A 7,119-nucleotide genomic window follows, 5' to 3' on the forward strand; every position below is an offset into this window, starting at 1 on the left:
CGAACAATACTAGAATCCACCAGGGTTATCCGATCAAGCTGGACAGTAGACAATGCAAGAGAGACCAAAAAAAGGAAGTCATCCCCCCCCATACAGCATATAGTTATTTGGAATTCTCTACCACAAGTTGTTGTTGGTGATAAATTCATGGATTAGATGGCAAATTCATGGACAATAAGGCTATCAATGGCAACTAATCATGTGGCGATAAGGTATCTACAGGATCAGAGGCAGCATACCTCTGCTGAAAATCAGTTGCTGCAGAACAATGGTGATTGCCCTCATGTCCTGCTGGTAGGCTTCCCAAAGGCATCTGGTTGGCCATTGTGAGAAATGGGACGCTGGACTAGATAGGCATTTGTTCTGAACCAGCAGGGCCTGCCTTCTTCTGTTGGAATAGGCTGAAATTGGGAGGTGCCTTAAACTGAATCAGACTGTTGGTCTATCTAGCTCAGAACAGCTTATATTGACTGGCAGAAGCTCTCCAGAGTTTCAGAAGGAGTCTTTCCTAGCCCAGCCTGGAGCTGCTGGGGATTGAACCTGGGACCTTCTGCATGCAGAATAGATGCCCTACCACTGAGCATCCCTAGGAGAACATAGGAAACTAGCTTGCTGCCCTATATTAAGTCAAACCATGGGTCCATCTAACTCAGCATTGTCAGACAAGGGACATTCCTAGCCCTACCTGGAGATGCCAGAGATTGAATGTGAGACTTTCTGCATGCAAAGGAGATGCTCTCCCACTGAAGTACATTCCTCCACCAGGTTTCCCTGCTATCTGAGATGTTACAGGGAACTACTGTAAAGGGGACCTGCTTGGTGGTGGCATCCTGGCTTTGGAATTAATTCTCCTCAAAGAGTCTCATCCTTGGCAAACTCTGATGAAGCCAAACAAATACTTGTTTTTTCTACATTTGCATAGACTTCTTAACTCTTTTTTATTTGAATGCTGGTTTTAGCTTTCATTTCATTTTAATTTTAATTTCATATCTTTCATTTTAGGATGTTTTAGTGTGTTTTGGTTATGCTATTGTCAGCTGCCCTGGTAATATATCTGAAATGTGTGGGGTAAATATAAGTATTAATAAATAATCAATAAAAATTATAAATTGGTCAACAGAGCCACCAAATTCTTTTTATTCTTATTTTTAACTTTAAAATCATACACTTGTGGCTGGTTTTCTTTTCTTTTCTTTTATGCTACCTTTAAGAAATCGGTAACTTACAATGCACATCCTCAGAAGTCCCTTCCTCCTGAACCACCGCCCTCTCGCCTTTCACATAATCCCAAAAATTCATTGTGAAGCTTTCAAAACAATTTATGCAAACAAACACTAAGTGTAGCTGCTATTTGTATTGGCAGCACATTCAACTTAACAACCTACAACAAGGAACAGATGGTTTAGGCTCTGGAACCAGCTACAAAGAAAACAGTAGGCACAAGCCCATCAGAAGGGTCTCCCTCCTCCACCCACCCACCCAATTCTGCAAAGATTACAGCATCACTCTTGTTTATTTCTTTGATTAAGCTGTTGTTTTACATTCACAGAGATCTTTACTTTCCCCATTTCATGAAACAAATTCACCAGAAGTTGACATCCTCTGATTCAGTGTGGTTTACAGAAGCACTGTTTCATGAACTGCACTCTTTGCATCTCCCTAATCCAGGTTTTCTACGGCCATACTACCCTGAACACACCTGATCTCATCTGCTCTCGGAAGCTAAGCAGAGTCAGGCCTGGTTAGTACTCTGATGGGAGACCGCCTGGGAATACTGAGTGTCGTAGGCTTAGAGGAAGGCATTGGTAAACCACCTTTGAATACCTCTTACCATGAGAACCCTGTGAATACATCCAAGAGATTCATAGACTTGCCATAAATCATAATCGACTTGAAGGTATACAACAACAATCCAGTTTTTTGGAAAAGTGGCCAGGAAACAGACAAGCAAAGAAAACCAAACACAGAGATGTTGTACAAGGGACCGAACAAAAGTAGAGACAAACGCCACCTCAGTTCATAACATTTCTCATTCCTGTTCAGAGCCACACTTCTCAGATTTACAGAGCCAGATTAGGCAGTTAAAAACACAGACACTTGAAGCCCAGCTAGGCTAGCATTCATGCATCTATAGTGGCCAGCCATACCTCCCTGGAAAGCATACAAGGAGAACATCAAGCACTGGATCCTGAGCTAGCCATGCTTTGAGTAGACCAGTGGTCGGCAACTATTTTCAGCCCAAGAACTGCATTCCCTTCTGGGCAACCTTCTGAGGTCCACATGACAGTGGTGGGCCAGTTCAGAGGCAAAGGCAGGTAGAACAATGAATGTAATTTTTACCTAAATATAGTAGGCAAGTTTCTACACATTCTCTATCCTCTACTCCTCTCTATCCTCCAGACAGACAGCAAGAGGCATGATCACAGTAAAAGAGTACATTCCAGGAAGGCAAAAACCTGTAAAGAAGGGGTACTGTAGGGCCTGTAAAGGCCCTGGGGAGGGGATGTGGTCTGGCAAGAGTTCCGAGGGACAGTTAGAGCAGCCTGGAGGGCTGCATGTACCTCCCTAGCTGTCCAGTTAGTGTAGTGTGGTGTAGTGGTTAAGGTGTTGGACTATGACCTGGGAGACCAGGGTTCGAATCCCCACATAGCCATGAAGCTCACTGGGTGACCTTGGGGCAGTTACTGCCTCTCAGCCTCAGAGGAAGGCAATGGTAAACCCCCTCTGAATACCGCTTACCATGAAAACCCTATTCATAGGGTCGCCATAAGTCGGAATCGACTTGAAGGCAGTCCATGTAGATGGTACTGGATTAAATGGACTACAGTCCTTCCTCAATTTTTATTAAACTCGATAACAAAAAACAAACCAACAGGGTTTTTTTTTCGTGATGGTATTCTTTTTTGGCTGCCGGTGACAAGCTATGAGTACTGGCACCTCATCATGCACCAAAAAGGCAACAACAACAATATAGCAGTAGTAGTTTCAGAACAAAACTGGCCTTGAAAGGAAAGCTTAACATTTCTTTTAACAAAGTGAAGTAAGAAACACTGTACTCCCCAGAGGCATTCAAAAATGCAAACTGAAAACTTCCCATGTGTGAGGTTATTGCTTATTTCCTAAGAGCGAGAGAGGGGGGGTGCTTCCTTCAGTAATGCTTCAGCTTCACGAGTCAATGTGCTGTTTTCTTTCCATGCACTCATTAACCTCCATGAGTTAACTGTTCCAATTTCCTACTTTCTTTGTTTTTCTTTCCACTACTTTACATTTTAGGTCCTTAGATTCTTTTTTTTTTGGGGGGGGGGAAAGAAGCACACAATTTTCCCAAAGCTCACCTGGGGAGGCCTGATGCTGTCAAGTGCAGTCAATTGGGAAAAGGAGAGGCCATTTGCAATCACAGTAGCCTCAGTGTTGAAAAATGCAATTTCAGCTCAGAGAAATTAACCTAAGAGTTCTTCAAAAGCTCCCTTTGTGGGTAGAAATTAATGGCTGGCTAACTATTTCTCCATCCCCTCCCCCCAAGAATATACTATCCAATAAATGTTTGCATTAGACTGAAAAAGGCACTTATTCCATGCTGCAAATTAAAACACCAGCATGTTAGGCAAACCTGTTTTGACATTTAACAGCTCTGTTAAAAAGGCCATGAAGGCCGGGGTGGTCAGAACAAAATTGCAAGGAATAAGCAAGGGTTGATTAATCATTTGGCTAAGTATGCTACCAAGCAGGTCTACTTCTCCAAACCAGAGCCACGATGCAGACTTAACGGTCCAAGGCCTTGGTCCTCATGGTTGTTGGAAGATTCAGGGCACACAAAAGAAAACATTTCTTCACACAGTATGTAGTTAAAATATGGAATTTGCTCTTACAAGAGGCAGAGGTGGATACCAATTTGGATGGCTTCAAAAGAAAATTGGGCAAATTCATGGAGGTTAAGGCTGTTCACCATGACAGCTATGCTCTGTCTCCATGGCTGGAGACAGTATGCTTCTGAATGCCAGTTGCTGGAAACTGCAGGAGGGGAAAGTGCTCTTGCATTCAGGTCCTGATTGCAGGCTTCCCATAGGCATCCGTCTGGCCACTGTGAGAACAGGATGGTGGACCAGCCTGATCCAGCAGTCTCTCCTAATGTTGTTATGTCCATTGGAAGGCATCCCAGGGGCCATGGAATTCAGCTGATGTCATTCTGTCACTGCAGATCTGACATCTTGGCTCAACTCTGACAGTGGTGGAGCCAAATGTGGGGGTAGGGTGTGTGTCAGGGACAGTTCAGGGACATGCCAGAGAACATCTGGGAGGACGCTTGGGTCCAAAGGATCCAAAGCCATCTTGATTCCCCAATATGGCACCAAACTTGGATAAATTTAGACATGCTAAGGAATGTGTCTAAATGGAAGGGAAAACAGACCCCCGCCAAAAAAAGCTGTCATGAAAATTCATCAGCGTTTTCATGTGAATTTCTCCTAATATACAGATTTGCAATTTTGCCTAATATACAGCTTTGCAAAGCAATTTCTCCCAATGTAAAGCATGTTATTTTTACCAATAAATGCATTTTATACACGTTTTACCCTAATATATGCATATTACTTGGAGGGAGAAAGGCATTGCAAAATTTGGAGAAGTGTGGATTTTGAAGGATGGCTGTGCTTTGAGTTGTGTACTATTTGCAAATCAGGTAGCTTCACCTTGAAATGCAAACTGAATAGAATTTTTCCCTATCCACCACCACCACCTTAGGACCACAGCCTTAAGACAGTTTAATTGCCAGTGGCATAGCTCCACTACACAGTCCAGGAGTGGCATCTAGTGACATGTGAATTAATGTGAAATTCACATGAATGGAACCAAATTTCTTCCCCACCCATACCCTGCCCCGCTTTTCCTAGGAAAAAAAAGCCTATTGCCAAAAGTTTAGTTGGATCCTTGTAATGCAATGACATGGAGAAATAGGCATAATAATAAAATAAATGCAACTGCAACTCTGGTTCTTTCAGATGAGCATTTTTTATTTGGGCAATAACATCTTTGCAAAGGAAGCCTCACCACTTGCTGAGCACTTTGGGGAAAAATATATTTCCTAAGTGAGAGAAGAAGAAAAAAGCATTTTCCACTAATAACCATTGACAATGAACCATTATTCTGCTGTCCTGCAGGACTTGTTGTGTCTTTAATGTGCATACTTAATACAATTAGCTAGAAGAGTCCAGCATGGTAGATTTTTAATGAGGCAAGATCATTAATTTTGAAACTCTCACTTTATCTTTCATTGCTGGAATTGCATCGCCTGCTGCTTTGACACAGCACACACAAAGTGTAAAACATCAGGGCCAGTGTGTTGAGATTTATTTTGTACCATTTTCCACTGAGTCCCCCTCACCCAAGTATTGGGAATATTCTTTGCGCAATGAAATGAAATGGGGAGAAAAACAGTGGCTAGTAGGTTGCCCAGAGCATCAAAACTGAACAAACAATAGATTATGGGCTGTTTCCAATGTTGTATTTCTGGTAGCTCAAGAACTGTTGCACTATTTATTTATTTATTTATTTATTTATTTTATATCCCACCTTTTCCCTAAAAGTGGGACTTAAGCCAGTTTACCAAAATTGCAACAAATACAGTTAAAAACATATAACATACAGAAAGTTATAACTGAAATGTAATTAAATGATCTATAGAATTAAAAGCTTTTAAAACACAGTGATTAAAGAAAACACAAAATATAAATCAGTTAAAACAGCACCTTTTTAAATAGCCCTTGCAGACAGTTCCCAAAAGCCTGTTGGAATAGAAAAGTTTTCACCTGCCAACAGAATGACAGCAGGGAGACAGCCAGTCTAACCTCCCTAGGAAGGGAGTTCCAGTGCCTGGGGATAGTCACCAAGAAGGCCCTCTCCTGTATTCCCACCAGACATGCCTGTGAGGGTGGCAGAGCAAAGAGACATGTCTCCCACAATGATTTCAGAGATCAGACAGGCTCATATGGGAAGATATGGTCCTTCGGATAGGGTGGACCCAAGCTGTATAGGGCTTTATAGGTCATAACCAACACTTTGAATTGTGCTCAGAAACAAACCTGTAGCCAGTGGAGCTTTTGTAAGTGGGGAGTCGTGTGCTCCCTGTTGGAAGTGGGGCAAGAGTAACTCCTGTTTTGTTCTTTTGTCTATGTTCCAGAAGAGAGATAGAGGTAGGGTCCTCCAGATGGATAGGCTTGACTACCTTTACCTGTGATGCTCTAACTGACTTCCTTCCGGCTACTAGAATGCTACGTCTTTAGGGAAGCTTGCCTGCCCCTCCTCCTTCTGTCCTTTCCTCTCCTTCTTTCTTCTCCAATTGTCCGGGAGAGAGGAGACACCCCTTTGTCTCTGCTATCTCCTAGCCATGAGGGCAGCTCCCACACCCGGGCGTTGTGCCTCCAACTTAGTTAGTTAGTTAGAACTAGGTATGCCTTTCTATCTACTATGTATTTCTATAAATAAAGTAGCTTTTCTTATTTTACTAAGTCTCAAGTCTCAGTGATCCTGATGCAGGGTAAAAGTCTGCTTTCTTAGGTAAATGCACGCACATGCTGGCACACTCACATTTCAACATCCGCTGTTACTCTCTGCTGCTGTTGTGCTGCTTTAAACAAATTTAGCACACAAACACACAGCAACACCTGTAACCAGCTCCAGTTAACAATCTGGTTGCAGCTCTTTGAACCAGCTGAAGTTTCCAGACATTCTTCAAAGGCAGCCCCAAGCAGTGCACATTACAGTAATCCAAACAGATGACTAAGGCATGGGTCTCCATGGCTAGTTCAGACATCTCCAGGAATGAGAGCAGTTGGCACACTAGTTTTAACTGTGCAAATGCACTCCTGGCCACTGCTGAAACCTGAGCATTCAGGCTCAAGGCTGAGTCCAGGAGCATACCCAAAGTTACCAGCAATCTGCTTATGGACAACAGTGTTCTACCAGCACAAAGCATTTTGCCAATGGAACAAGTATGCTGCTAAGTGAGTTCAACTTCACCCTACGTTAGATACAATCCCATAGACAGAGATGTATGCATACATGTGTATATAGCAAGGATCAGATACTTAGATGAGTGCCTTATACAGAGCTAAGAAAATGTTT

The 7,119-nt window shown here is 42.7% G+C and overlaps 1 pseudogene; it reads left to right on the forward strand.

Annotated features, from left to right (window-relative positions):
• Positions 1 to 1,671: 1,671 nt before the first annotated feature.
• Positions 1,672 to 1,790, forward strand: LOC133369484 (5S ribosomal RNA; annotated as a pseudogene).
• Positions 1,791 to 7,119: the final 5,329 nt, after the last annotated feature.

Source organism: Rhineura floridana, chromosome 13 (genome assembly GCF_030035675.1).
Source record: "Rhineura floridana isolate rRhiFlo1 chromosome 13, rRhiFlo1.hap2, whole genome shotgun sequence".
Classification (NCBI taxonomy): Eukaryota; Metazoa; Chordata; class Lepidosauria; order Squamata; family Rhineuridae; genus Rhineura; species Rhineura floridana.